The 15,061-nt window shown below is 45.2% G+C and overlaps 1 long non-coding RNA gene across 2 annotated transcripts in view; it reads right to left on the bottom strand.

Annotated features, from left to right (window-relative positions):
- The window catches only part of LOC106507534 (uncharacterized), a 29,015-nt gene that overhangs the window by 11,371 nt on the left and 2,583 nt on the right, over window positions 1–15,061 (bottom strand). The window lies entirely within an intron of this gene.

Below are 15,061 nucleotides of genomic sequence, written 5' to 3'. Positions count from 1 at the left end.
GCTCACGGAAACACCGAATCCTCAACCCACTGGGCGAGGCCAGGGTCGAACCCACATCCTCATGGACACTAGTCAGATTCTTAACCCCCTGAGCCACAACGGGAACTCCCCCAAAGACTTTTTTCCATGTATTTTGGGGGCTCATTTATTAGGGGCACATAATGTTTGTAATTGTTAGGTCTTCCAGATGAATTCACCCTTTTATCAAGTTCTTTTTTGTCTCTAGTAGCAAATCTGTCTTAAAGTCTATTTTGTCTGGTGTTAGTATAGCCACTTCTGCTCTCTTTTCATCAGTGTCTGCATGATATGCATATATATCTCTCCATCTTTTTAAATTTATTTATGTCTTTGAATTTAATGTTTTTGTCTCTTGTTGACAGCACATAGATGGATTGTGTTCTCTTTATCTATTCTACAACCACTTCCTTCTGATTGAACTGTTTAGTTCATTTGCACTTACTGCAATTACTGATAAGGTAGAATTTACATCTGCCATTTTGTTATTAGTTTTTCATATGTCTTCTGCCTTTTTTGTTATTCTGTTTTCCACTGATGGCTTGTTCTGTGTTAAATAGTATTGTCAAGAGTGCCACTTAAATTCTCTTATTGTTTCATTTCCCTTAAAAAAATTTTTTTTTTCTTGGCGGGTGTCCTGGGGCTTACAATTAACATCTTAATTTAAAACAATGGTTAACACCAACTTAATTTCAATAGCATACAGAAATTTTACTCTCACACAACATTGTTCCCATCTTATTCCTTTGCGCTGTCATGATCACACAAATCGTCTCCTTAAATGCTATAAGCGTATCAATAAAGTTTTATATTTATTGATTTATGCATTGGCTTTTAGATTAGACAGGAGAAGAAAACTGTTACCAAAAAAGAAACTGTATCTATCTTTTACATTAACCTATGTAGTTACACAGTGCTTTTCGTTCATGTAGATTTGGGTTACTATCTAGTGTCCTTTCATCTAAACCACAAGAGCTCCCTTTAGTGTTTATGATTAAAAAAAAAAAAAAAATTCTGCCAGCCACAAACTATCTCAGTTAATTTGCTTATTTTAAAATGTCTTAATTGCTCCTTCATTTTCGAAGGATAATTTTGTCAGATATAGCTTTCTTGCTTGACAGTCTTGGTTTGAACTTCAAACATGTCATCTCATTGCCCTTTGGGGTCCATGGTTTCTGATGAGAAGTTAAAATTATTATGATCATTGGATGTGATACGTTGCTTTTTTCTTGCTGTTTTTAAGATTCTCTGTCATTTGAAAGTTTAACTATTATGTGTCTAGGTGTGACTATCCTTGAGTTTATTCTAGTTAAAGTTTGTTGAGCTTTTTGAATATGTAGACTAATGACTTAAAATAAACTGGGCAGGTTTTCAGCCATCATTCTTCAAATTCTTTTGCCACTTTCTCTCTTCCCGCTTCTTCTAGAACTCCCATCACATCTATTTTGGTATACTTGATGGTGTCCCACAGGTCTCTGAGATTGTTCATTTTTTTATCCTTTTTTTTTTTTCTTTCTGTTTTTCAGACTGGATAATCTCAATTGGTTCATTTTCAGGTTAGCTTATTCCTTCTGCTAGTTCACATCTGCTATTGCGCTCCCCTCAAAGTGAAATTTTCATTTCGTTACTACACCTTTTAACTCCAGGATTTATATTTTAATTCTCTTTAATAATTTGTCTCTTTATTGATATCCTCTATTTCCTATAATTTAATTATTGAGAGAGGGTTTCCCTACTGCTTTGAGCATATTTTTATTTAACTAACTGATTTAAAATATTTGTCTAGCAAGTGCAATACTTTCTATTGATTGCTTTTTTTTTTTTTTCCTGTGTATAAGCCATACTTTTCTGTCTCCCTCTGTGTTCCATAAATTTTTATGGAAAACTAGACGTTTTAAATAACATAAGGTAGTGACTCTGAAAATCAGATCCCCCCCCCACACACACACTCTCTCTCTCTGCAGGGTTTATTGTTTTTATTGCTGCTATTGTTGCTAATGTTTGCTTACTCAGTGACTTTCCTGAGCCAATTCTATAAAATCTGTGTTCTAGGTCATGTATAACACCTAAGTCTCCATTTAGTTTGCTTCATTGTCAGCTAATGATTAGACAGAGATTTCCTTAAATACCTTGAACCAGTATGTCCCCTAGCCTTTTCCCAGAGACCCAAAGTCTGTGTGGGGGCATGCCTTCAGCAACTGGCAGGAAGTTTAAAACTGTGACTTAACTATATCAGATTCTGTTGGCACAGAATCCCAGTGTCAGCTGGTGATAAGTAATTAGGTCTTTCTCGGGTCTTTTCCATGTACATGCAGAGCTCATGGGTATCACCTTCACAGGTAGTTGAAATCTTAAACAACTGCCGCTGATTGTTTTGGGCGAACATGCTGAGGATAAAGTTGTTCACAGAGAGCAAGCTTTAAGTCAAGTCAAATAATGACAAGCCCTGAGAAAGGAGCTTTCCAGAGAACTGTTAGATAAGACAAATAATGACATTTCTCTGTCTTAAAAAGGCAGCTTGGAAAAGTGACAGAACAAAAGGAAAACCTACTTTCAGAGGCAAAAGTAACAGACAGTGGTAGTTGGCTGAAAAGCAAGGCACCCAGTCCAAAAGTTCAAGGTAGGAAAAATCATTAAAACAGAAATGACCAATAAGAAGTATCTAAAGCAAGGGAGTTCCCATTGTGGCTCTGTGGGTTAAGAACCCAACATAGTGTCCATGAGGATGTGGGTTCAATCCCTGGCCTCACTCAGTGGGTTAAGGATTCAGCATTGCCACAAGCTATGGCATAGGTCACAGATGTGGCTCAGATCTGGTGTTGCTGTGGCTGTGGTGTAGGCCTGCAGCTGCAGCTCCAATTTGACCCCTACCCCTGGAAGCTTATATGCACCACAGTTTTGGCTTTAAAAAAAAAAAAGGGGGGGGAGTTCCCGTCGTGGCGCAGTGGTTAACGAATCCGACTAGGAACCATGGGGTTGCGGGTTCCATCCCTGCCCTTGCTCAGTGGGTTAAGGATCCGGTGTTGCCGTGAGCTGTGGTATAGGTTGCAGACGCGGCTCGGATCCTGCGTTGCTGTGGCTCTGGCGTAGGCTGGTGGCTACGGCTCCGATTCGACCCCTAGCCTGGGAATCTCCATATGTCTCGGAAGCGGCCCGAGAAATAGCAAAAAAAAAAAAAAAAAAAAAAAAAAAAAGGGCATCCAAAGCCATTCGGAATTCGGAAAACAGAATCCATCTGTCCATTTGTGAGCCACAATAAAATACTGATGGAAGAAATAAGAAGAATGGGTAAATCATAATAATATAGTTTAAATGAAAAGAATTCATGCAAAGTCTTAACTTCTTTAGTTTCAGAAGTGAGAGGTGCTATTTTAGTCCCAGACTGTCACTGACAGGCTGTGTGATTACGGGGTGAGATGCTCTCCCTTAGTTTCCTAAGGAAGAATTGGAGCTTGTTTCCAAAATTTTAATAATTTGCCTACAACCTCCCAGATTTTTAAAACTCATACCTATATGTTACTTCTTCAACTTATATAATTTTTAAAAAATGGATTCCTTTTTAAACTTAAATACTGTTACAGTATTTGCAAAACTGTGAGTTGGATATATGTTACATTTTTTCCCTCATACTCATTAAAATAAACCTCAAAGCCTTTGCATAGAAAATGTTGCTCCAGGGACCAACTACTTCCCTTTGGTAATCAATGGATTCGATGTGTAAGGTTCTTTTCACTTCTATGATTGTGCAGATGGGTTTTCTCTTGTCCCTTGCACAGGCTGGATGGTTCCCAAGGTTGGAAGATTACCTCGTAATACATGTCTCTCTGAGGATGAGGTAATAGGCAGTTTAGAATGGACTGATTTGAGATAAATACATTAATAATTCCATAGACTCCTAGAGCTGCACTGATTCTGAGAGAACACAACCCAGTAGAGTTTAACAATAATAATAACGACCCCACTTAGCTTTATCTCAGTGCCTACTGCATGCCAAGACACTGTGCTAAGCACACTACACGCTCAGCTAGGTAGATGTTATTCTCCCCATCTTATAGAGAAGGACATCTAGGTTCAGAGCCAATGAGTGACCCATCAACCCTCTGTAACATCCCTAATGAGTTACTACTCTAGGTCCTTTATGTGGTCACTGAAGGTAACCCTTGCTACATCGGGGTGGACTGCAGAGGCAGCTCCTTATATGAGCAGAAGTCTTCCTCCTTCTAATGTTTTATCAGAGTCACTAGCTTTGTTCCCTGGGGCCACAGAACATAGATAAGGTAAGATCATCCGTAGTTTAATTCACCCAATTTATAGTCAAGAAAATGTAGTGCAATATAGGGTTTCATTAATAAAACCAGCCTCCAAAAAATGGAACAATCATTTTCTCTTTCCTGTCTAGTGTGTCCTGTCCTCAGTGGGACCAGGAGAGTGGGGTAAGAGCGGTAAATAACGATCCATGGCCCTAGAATTTTTTTCTCTGTCCACCTTGACCATCTGCAGGCTTCTTTCTTTTTTTTTTTACTGCCACACCTGCAGCATATGGAAGTTCCTGGGCTAGGGGTCGAATCAGAGGCACAGCTGCCAACCTACACCACAGCCACAGCAACCTCAGATCCAAGCCACATCTACCTACACCACAGCTTGTAGCAATGCCAGATCCTTAACCCATGGAGCAAGGCCAGGGACCGAACCCACATCCTCATGGACACTATGTTGGGTTCTTTACCTACTGAGCCACAACGGGAACTCCAGCAGGTTTCTGAAGTTGTTCCAAGTTGCTCTTTCTCATTGGTGACACACTGCGAAAGACACCACGCTTTGAGACAGGTATCAGTGAACTAGTCAGGATCTAGAGGCAGAGAGACCACTAGTGAGGGGCCGGCACCCAGTGAAACAGCTGAAGAGAAGTGGATGAAGGGATGGCATCCTCAAATATCTGACCGACTGTGAGCCGAAACTAGAGAGATGGCTAGTCTTGCCTTGTTCCTGTGGTCAGAGACAGCCCTTGTTGGAAGAAATTGCCAAAAAGCAGGAACTTTGGGGCCCCTAACTAGCTATATGACCTTCAGTAAGTCATTTAACCTCTCTGTCCTTCAGGATTCTAATGGCACATGGTTCTTGGGAAGATCTTATAAGAAAAAGGATCTCGCTCAGGGCCCAGGCACTCACCAACGTTGCTACGTCTAGATGCTGATGACACCTCTTGCTCAACCAGAGAAAGAACATATAAACTTAGACAATGGAAATACCTTACAAGACAGGAGTTCCTCATCAGCAGAAATGTTTGAGCAGAAACATCATCTTTATCTGTCAGGGACTCTCTAAAAGGGTTCCTCTGTGACAGATACGGGTGTGGACTGGGAGACCTGTGGAGATCCCCTGTAACCTTAAATTGTTGTCATCCCGTAAGGGTCCTGCCCCAAGCTACACAGCTTGTGGCACCAGGGGGACTAGAACCCACCTCCTCCAACCCCAAGTCCAGTGCTTTCTCCACGATGCCATACTCCACATGTAAAACAAAACCAAAACCAAAACAAACAAACAAAAAAAACCCTATATAGAACACCACCCGGAAACTCTCACAAATGTAATTGTTTATTAATTACTAGCGTTTCTCTTTTTCGGTAGCCACACTTTTAAGAAGGGACCGTGTCTACAAACACATAATTTTCCAAAGCAAATAATTTACATCTCAGTGAATTTTACTGGCGTACAAAAAACCCCAATGACTGAAATTTCTCACGCGTTCAAAGCCACGCAAAGTGGGACAGAGCGGAAAGCTTTCCTCGCTTATTGCTAGCTGTTAGGACCTGCCAGAGAGCAAGGAGAGCTGTCTTGTCTAGAAATTGCAATGCTGGGAAATTTGCTTTGCTTCCTTTTCACTGAGGGAGCCACATGATGCTCCATGTGCACCATGTAGCCTAAAACAAGCCTCACAGAGGGGGCCCACAAGGCTCTGAGCTGTCACTTAAGCTACTTAAGGAAGGAGCTGCAAGTTAGGCTTTGCTCAAAACTCTATGTCATATGTGCCTTCATGGGGGCTGTGTTTGAGTTGTAGGAATAAGCACTTGGTTAATATAACTTTGTAACCTTTTTACAATGTTATGCCAATTTCTGCCATTTGCCAAGTGACCCAGTCATACAAACATATACATTCTTATTCTCATATTATCTTCCATTACGTTCTAATGTAACTTTTCAACTGGGCTTTCCTTAGGCACCCCGGAAGATGATGGATTTCACATATTTGTACATTCTATGTAGTCTGGAAGACTGCCATCCTACTGTACTGACTTAGGACAAAGAAAGCAGCCTTCTCCATCAGCTGACAACGTGCATCAAATGCTCACCTATGTAAGAAACTGAATTTAAAAGGGTTCAACCCAAGATGAGTCAACATCTCCCAAATACCTAAAGAGTGAGACTGCACATACCTAAACCCACAATTTAAGACTTTTTATGTAAAACATAAAATCCATAAACGATGCGATAAGATATGATTCCTACTTTGATGATGACGATGGTGAAGATAAAGCTGTGGGAACTTTAAAAATTAAGGGCTGAAAGGGAACTGGATAATCCCTTACTCCAGCTAGCCAATTTTGTAGATGAGGAAGAAACGTCAGAACTGGAAATATTTAAGCTATCCCCGGGTCACATTGCTGGCTGGTGGCAGAGTAGGCAGAACACACATGTCCTGATTTCTAGCTTAATGCCATTTCACCAACATGGTGCCAATGACAAGGACAACATCTTCTGCATCAATTTTAGGAGACATCGAGGTCATAATCAGAGGTCTACATGCTGCTGTCAACATCTGGGTGACTCAGGACAAGTAAATGAGCCACTCTGATCTCAACTTCCCTAATCAAAGGAGTAAAACACTAATCAATACTCTTTCAGATTCAGGGAGGGTGCATTGAGACGAGAAACAGATGCTCTGGGAAATAACAGCGATTCCAAGAAAGGACTGCTCACAGACTGGTGGACCAATGAAGGGACTCTAGCTTTGGCAACTTTAAAAGGACCAACCGAACCACAGACATATTATCCAGACATCCAACCAACTAATTCCAAAAGATTATTGAAATGAAGAACATAATTCAAGAATAATTTAAGAACATAATTAAAAAAAAACTATACAATCCAAGAAATAATTACTTTCCTAAACTGAGTTTTAAAGAAAAGTTGAATTTCCATGCCCCAGCTTTAAGATCGGTGCTTTAGGGTGGGTAAAACATAGCATCTCATTCTATGCCTTTTGTTCTGTATTTCGGTCATTTTTTTAAAGCATTCACCAATGGGAGGCTAATTCTTTCCCAGGCTCCATCCCTGGACAAGGTGCTTGTCCAGGACAGGGACTGTATCATTCAACTCTTTTTCCTTCCTGCCTATCTCATAAAACATTTGTTTCGAGCCCACTACACAACGGTGTGGCCCCCGGGGAAAGACTCCGTTTTTTATCAGTCAAATGAAAGAATAAAACACAAAAGCCAAAGCCATTCTCCAAAAGCACAGACACCTCCGCATATTTGACACTTCCATTAAAACCATTTAAACTCTACCTTACAGATCTGAAGCGTGCCCCTGACATGCTTTGCTGTATCTGTGCAGAGACCTGCGATGTTATCAGTTTAGCACATATGTGATTGCTCAGCATGAATAACCTGGATGAATACTATATAGAATTTCAGCTGCAGACTCCCAGACACAGAAGGCACATTCTACATGGGGCCAAATGTCATGAGGGTCCACAGCCTGTTCCCCTGTTTCCAAGCAAGACTGCATGTCATCTATAGCAGAGAGCCAAGCTGAAAGAGTTCCACTCAAGGAAACAGGCAGCCTAGGTAAAGTCCTAAGTATCTAAATAGAAGATCAGACCTTGATTCCTTGAGGTACTATGTGGTTTTCATCCCAAGTGTAGCAAATTTCACTGGAGTTCGATTACTGACTTACTTAAATCATTTGCTAGATGACATGAAATTGCTGGTAATTACACTACAAAGAGTAATTATCTGAACTTTTCTTGTACAGAGGCAAGGAAATTGGAGCCTTATTCTATATTCTGTCAGGGTAATTTTTAATTAGGTATATACCACTTTACTGAAAAGAGAGAAACATTGGAAGAATATATATTCAGAAGTGGGGGGGTTAAGAAAAACTTGCTATTTGCCACTTTATTGGAATTATACAATAGGCGGTTTGCATGTTGCTGCTGCTTCAAAGAACTAAGTTTCCTGAGTTTAAATGATTTCAGGAAGATCCCACACTAAACGGCCTGTACAGATCCAATGCGTGCTCTTAGATACCGCTCTCTCAAAATATTTCTTTAAAATAATATTTCACAAAAAGAAACAAAAAGGAATAACATAATATTTCACCATCCTGAAATGAGTGGTGCTGTAAGATGCCAGATGTAAGACATTTCATCCCAAACCTAAGGAAACCCCTGCCATTTCCTCCAGGACATCTTCCTTGACACCAGGAAAAACATTTGGTCCTGAATTTGCCTTTGCCCGGCTGCTCTCAAAAATGGAAACATACGTGGGCACGATGAAGGAAAGGATTTCGAAGTTAGACAAAGGACTTTTCCTATTCCTTTTAAACCCAGTGCATTTTTTTCTTCCCTTAAATGAGCGGTATATTAAATTTTGGTGACTTTCTATTTTCAAAAGAGAAAAATTGAATGCTTCTGGTGTTATTTCCCAGGACAAAAACTTCACTTTGGAATCCATAATTTCCTTACAATCTGATGACAATTTTTAAAGAAAAATAAAGCGAAGGCTCACACACACTCATGGAAAGAGGAGACAGAGGAATTATAATTATTCATCATCACCATCATTAAATAGAGCTTGAAGGAACGCACCTCTATACACCCCAGAGGAAAAATTATTTGGTTTAGAGCTGATGGGACCACAATGAAAATGTGATTTGAGACGGCTAACAGCAGAAGTAAATTAGGATTTTCTGTTCTAATTTCCCCTTCCACAGAAACTCCTCTGCTCTGGATTTGTGCTTTTCTAAGTTGTTTACACAATGCATAGGCTCAGACTTTGTTTCAAGTTCATGTAAGAGCAGATGCCCTTACTTCATTCAGGCTGAGCAAAGAGGAAATGCTTTCCTCCTAGGCGTCTAGATCCAACCTAGCTTGGATTGTCTAGCAAACTTATACAAACTGCCTGGTTTCAGGTCAATCCTAAAATAGAAAGGACATCTCTTTCCAGAGGTGCACATTTTTGAAGAGTATAAAACTTCTGAAACAATTTATTGCACATTTCAAATTAAAAATGCCAACAAAAGACCACCAAGAAAATAATTTTAGAAACATTTTCAATCTGCCTCCTGAAATTTGTCACCAACACACACACACACACACAACCCCAAAACAAAAAAACCAAAACCACAACAAGAAAACTGTTTCTCCAGTTTTTATTAATTAGTTATAAAAAGTTTGGAGAATATGAATTCAGTATGTTGTAGAATTATGCTATAAACTGTACTAACAAATGCTGGCAATCCTTGTGTTTAAAGATTGAAAAACAAAATATAAAATAAAGACTACTTATAAGAAATATTTTATATTGCTTCAATTTGGTTGAAACAGATACTTAGCTGAATAAAGCCACAAAATCGAAAGAATATTCAATCACACCAGGAAAGTGGACATTTTAAAGACAAATGAACATTTGGACTTGGGCAAAATTAAAATGTTTAGAAAACAAATAAAAATGACTATTGCTCAAAAAAATTTTTTTTCTGGTGAGGGTAGTCTTGACATTTTACTAAGATTTTAAATCTACAGGAGTTCCCGTCGTGGCGCAGTGGTTAACGAATCCGACTAGGAACCATGAGGTTGCGGGTTCGGTCCCTGCCCTTGCTCAGTGGGTTAACGATCCGGCGTTGCCGTGAGCTGTGGTGTAGGTTGCAGACGCGGCTCGGATCCTGAGTTGCTGTGGCTCTGGCGTAGGCCGGTGGCTACAGCTCCGATTCAACCCCTAGCCTGGGAACCTCCATATGCCGCGGGAGCGGCCCAAGAAATAGCAACAACAACAACAAAACAACAACAAAAAAGACAAAAGGCAAAAAAAAAAAAAAAAAAAAAAAAAAAAAAAAAAAAAAGAAAAAAAAAAGAATAAATCTACAAAGTGCTCAATATGACCTCCTACAGCTTAAATGTCTAAAGTGAAGCAGGAGCAAAATTTAAAGGATATTTGTCTTTGGGGTTTTTTTAATACTTCTTTGGCTCTTTCCCCCCTTTTTTCCCCTTCAATAATTTATTCTATTTTTCTTCTTTTGTACACACAAACCAAGTGTCCATCAAATCAAGCACCAAAAAGCAGGAACTCTTAAACACAGTTCACTCAGATGGCTCCTCCATAGCAAGTACTGACATTTTCATTCATTTAAAACTTTTTTTTCCCTCCAGAAGAAACAAAACCAAGTCTTTTGGGTCAGATCAGCAAACATTAAACGAAAAAGAAAGAAATAAAAAGTTAAAAAGAGAGGGAATATGTTCAAACGAAGGAAGAAAGGTCAAAACCCAAGTCTGTCATCTTCGAAAAGAAACATTTCCACACTTCCTAACTGCTTCAAACAGAAAGCTTCTCCTTCACATTTGAAACAAGTAATTCTACCTCAAAAACACATTTTCAAAGAAGCCCCTAGCTTTCCGCCTCTGATTCCTGCAACAATCTCTATATACCTCATTGAAGTAAAAAGCAGTTTGCACTGACTCTTTTTCTCCCACAAGCTTCTAGTAAATTTCAGCAGAAACTCAGAATTGCCACTGTGGGTTTGAAAAATGGCACATTTCAGATCTCCCCCCCCCTTCCCGCCCCCCCCGCCGCAAGATTGAAAGATTTGGAAGACTTTGTCCAAATGTAGGGGAAATGAAGATGCATGGGCTCAGTGCTTAGCTCTTTCTGGGAATCTAGAAGGTCCTCCACAAGCACGGCCACCATAGGGGTACCCAGCGAGTGGGAGGGGCGTCGCCCTAAACGCTTGCCCATCTATTTGTATAACGCTTTTGACAAGCGTATTTCTAGATATATTTGCTCCTAATACAGTAAAATTTGTCCTATGCATTTTCCACGTGTAATTTTCACAGCATCGGCCAACCCAGCCGGTACTGAAATAGTGGGGGTGGGGCGGGGAGGAATAAGTCGCGCGTGAAAAAACTCCTTGTGTGGAAGGAAGTGCAGAACTCATTACCAAGGAACAGAAAGCGCACCCACGTTTCCCCCACTGGAGAGCTAGGTGGCGGCGCGTCGCGACCAGCAATCGCGATATTCAATCTGCCATCGCCATCGAGTGCAACGGGACTGCAACCCAAAGAAATCAGCTTTTTTCCGGAGCCAAGAGCTGCTCGCGATTTCAAAGGGAGAAAATAAGCTTCTCCGGGTGAAAGATGCAGGGGCGGGCCGCGAAGGGTCCGGAAGGGTCGCCGCGGGGATACAAGCGGGCCTGAACTGCGGGTCCCAGCCGGCCAGCGGCCGGGGGCGCGCGGCTGGAGCGCCCCCCGCGAGGTGCCGGACAAGCCGCCGCTGCCGCCCGCCCCCTCCCCCGCCGCTTCCTCTTGCTCTCCCAGCCCCTTCCCCCACGTGTGGGTGACGTCAAAATTCCGCGAAAAAGCCGCGTGGTGGCTCCCCCAGCGGAGGCGCGATTCCGCCGCCCAGCGGGCCCCTCCCGGGCGCCGGGGGGAGGGCAAAGGAGTGCGGCGGCCGGTTCCCTTTCCTCCCCGAGGCGGGGCCCAGCCGACGCCGAGGGCCAGACGCCCCCCGCCCCAAATCGTACTGGAAAATTGACTTTTATAAAGCGAATGCATTTCCAAGGCTATTTTCGGCTGTGAGGCGTGTCCTGCAGCTGAATCAGACAGGAAGAGGGGGAAAGTTCGGGTCTTTTTATTCTTTATTTTTTTTCCATGAGAGGGGGGTAAGGTGCGAGGTGGGCGAACGGACGCCAGGCGTCCCGGACCCACGCCTGCCTCATCTGCTGCCTCAGGCACTCAGCCCAGGTCCAAGCTCCGACAGGTCCAAGCTCGGACGTCGAGAGGGCGGCTTGAGTGCTCTGGCCCGCCGGTCTCTGCCCCCGCTGGGTCTGGGCGCCCCAGGGCCGCCACGGGCGGGGGGCAGCAGTGCGGCGTCCCGGAAGCGCCCTCATACCCGCAGTCGCAGTGCCGGGCCTGGGGAGCCTCCCGGCGGCTCGCGCCCACCCGCCCTCCGCCCTATGGGCTCCACTTCCCGACCTGTCCCTTTTCCCTTCGCACATTTTTCGAGTTTCTACTCCCTTCCCGTTCCCTCCCAGGTCCTCCTTCTGCACTTCCTCCGGTTCCTTCTTGGTCCTCCCGGCGCCCAGAGCCGAGACTCGGACCCTCGGCCATCTGTTTTCAAGTACCGTCGGGTTTTCGGTTTTGATTGCCCATCCATCCCTAAGTGGAGAAACACACACACATAGCTCTGCTTTTTTTTTTGGTGGTGGGGGGGGTGCTGAGTCTGAACTCAAATCTCTCCCCCCCCCCCACCCGGCCAGAGCGCCCCTAGGAGCTCCAAGCTTCGCTGACGGCGGAATCACCTCGCTGGGCGGCATCCGCCAGGTGAGCTGGGGCGTATGTGTGTTTAGCCTTACAGGTTCCTGCAGAAATGTGCCTATAAACACCCTACACCTACAGGGTTTTGTACACTTTCCAACCGAAACTCCACAACGCGAGGGGTGGCTAGCCGACCGGGGAGGGAATAAAAGTCCAATAAAACTGACGTTTGCTAAAGGTTATCACTGATCCTATAAAGAATAGGAATTTTTTTCCCCCTTGAGGGGCGAAAAGGAATAGGGATCAGCCAACATCCCCCCCCCGCCCCCACCCCACCCGCTACAGTGGCCAGTTTCGAGTTAAATGCCAGAGCACTGGAGCTTGGTTTCTTCCCTCTAAACCTAAATCTACACTCAAAGAAAATGCGCAGGTTTGCCCAGAAGGCAACGTGCTTTTCCCCGCGTGCGAGGTGGAGCGCTTTTTAACAAGCAAAATTAAAGTTTTAACACATGGTCGGAGTGGCGACCAAAAGGGAAAACTCAGTTTCCAGTCCAAGCCTCCCGGAGACATTCCTGCCAACCTCCGCACCCTCGCACGCCCCACCCCAGCGTTGGAGCCTAAACCACTGGGGGACGGATTCGCTGCGAGGTTGCTGTTTGGGAACAGTCGGTAATCGGAAGGGGAAGTGAATGGGGAACTTGAAGGGGCAGTCTGCCACGCGGGGAGCGCCCGAACTTGCGGGTCTGGGTGGTCAGAGAGGGCGGCGGGGAGAGGGGCGTCCCCCCGCGCGCCCCTCCCCTTCGCAGCCGCCTCTCCCCCACCCCTCCCCGCTGGAATTTCTTGGTAAAGCCAGACGGGGTTGGGGTTGGTGGGAGGGAAGGGGCGAGGGGGCCCCCGGCTCGCTCCGGAGACTTGAGGCCTCGCCACCCAGGCTTTTTCCCCAGGGTGGGCCGAGGCCCTGAGGACGACCACCCGCCTCTTCCCCGCCCCCGCTGCCCCTCTTTTGGGGACTTAGGGCTGGGGATGCTTTCCCCGCTGGGAGGTGGAGAAAAGACCCTGCTGGGTTAGTTATCAAGTGATGTCAAGAGGCTGGGAGCCCTCCCAGCTTCGGTCCTTGCCTGTTGGGGTAGGTTTATACTTTAAAAATACCTCTTTTGCACCTACTGCCGCCCTACCCCAGCAGCTTTCTTTGATCGCTCAAAGGTGACTGAGCTGAAGTTTAAGTAATTCCCTTAGGGGGTCTTAAAATATAAGTTAATGTATTTATCCGGAGGAACTCAAGGCCTGAGTCTGGAAGCCCACGTTGACTGAAATCAATAGGTGATTGTTAGGGACCCGCTCTGTTCGGAGGCACACCGTACTCAGCCCAAGTGTCATCCGCCGCACAGGGCTGTTTCATTTTGAGTTTGCAACTTGGGTTTTTCAGCGAGCTTTTTTTCTTCCCGAAAGCTAATGGCTTCCACAGCAATTAGACATTCTCCTCGCCCGCCCCTTCCCTCCCCTTTCTTTACATACAGTAGATTGGATACTAATTCCCGCGGCTATTGATAAGGTCGCAGGCACCCGGGCCTCTCCCCAGCCCTCGTCTGCCCCAGTCCCCGCTCTCCCTCCGCCCTCCCTTCCTTGGCTTCCTTTTGATGTAGCGGGGAACGCGTCCTACTAAAAAAAAAAAAAAAAAAAAAAAAAAAAAAGTAATCTGCCCGGTAACAATCAGCGCGCAGTAGCAGGAGACCCAGAGCTATTGGCTATGCAAATAGAGGGAGGGGAGACGGCGCCCCAAACTCTTCCTCACCCTTTTAAAGCGATATCCCCCTTCCAGCCACCCACCCACCCCTTCCGCCCCACCCTCGTGGAAAGGGGCTGGCCCCCGGGCCGGAGTTAATCGCTCGCACCTCTGGTTTATGCACTCCCCGCCCTCTTTATTCCACCTCCCCCTCCTTTCAGGGAACCGAGTTCTCTGCTCACCCTGCCCGCCCCTTCCCCCCTCCCCCTCTGCGCCCCGGCTCGGGCCCCCTTTCCGAGCGAAGGAGGTACCGAGTTGACCTCGGTGTGTCCCCAAAGCACCAACCCACGCCGCGCTGGCCGCACTTGCCAGCTACGCCAGCACGCCGGGGGCGCCGGACTCCCCCTACCTCCCCTTCCTCCGAGTGAAATAGCACAGGCGGGCAGGGTAGGGGGTGGCGGGAGGAAGGAGGTGAAGAAACGCCACCCTGTCCCCCCTAAAAGTGGCTTTGACCCAAGGATGCATTGGAGCACGTGTCATAGCCGACCGCGCTGGCCGCGTCTCCACCGTAGTCCCGCTCCCAGGGAGAAAGCCCTGGCTGCGAGTGAGGCGTGAACCCAGAGGGTCGGTGAGGATGCAGGCGAAGGACCCAGGGTGGAACTCTTGGGCCTTGGAGGAAAGGAAGGGGTGGTGTCGCTTGCGCTCGGGGAGAGAGGGGGAGCCAAAATTACCCCTCTCTCGCCCCCTCCCCTCCCCCTCCCCCTCCCTGGCTAGTTCCTAGAAAGCTGTATCAG

Source organism: Sus scrofa, chromosome 5, assembly GCF_054392235.1.
Source record: "Sus scrofa isolate SSC_HxYL_T2T_F1_AM1 chromosome 5, Sscrofa_HxYL_maternal_Yorkshire_Landrace_v2.0, whole genome shotgun sequence".
Classification (NCBI taxonomy): domain Eukaryota; kingdom Metazoa; phylum Chordata; class Mammalia; order Artiodactyla; family Suidae; genus Sus; species Sus scrofa.
Note: the sequence above shows the minus strand (reverse complement) of the source record. Positions and strands in the feature narration are given on the sequence as shown.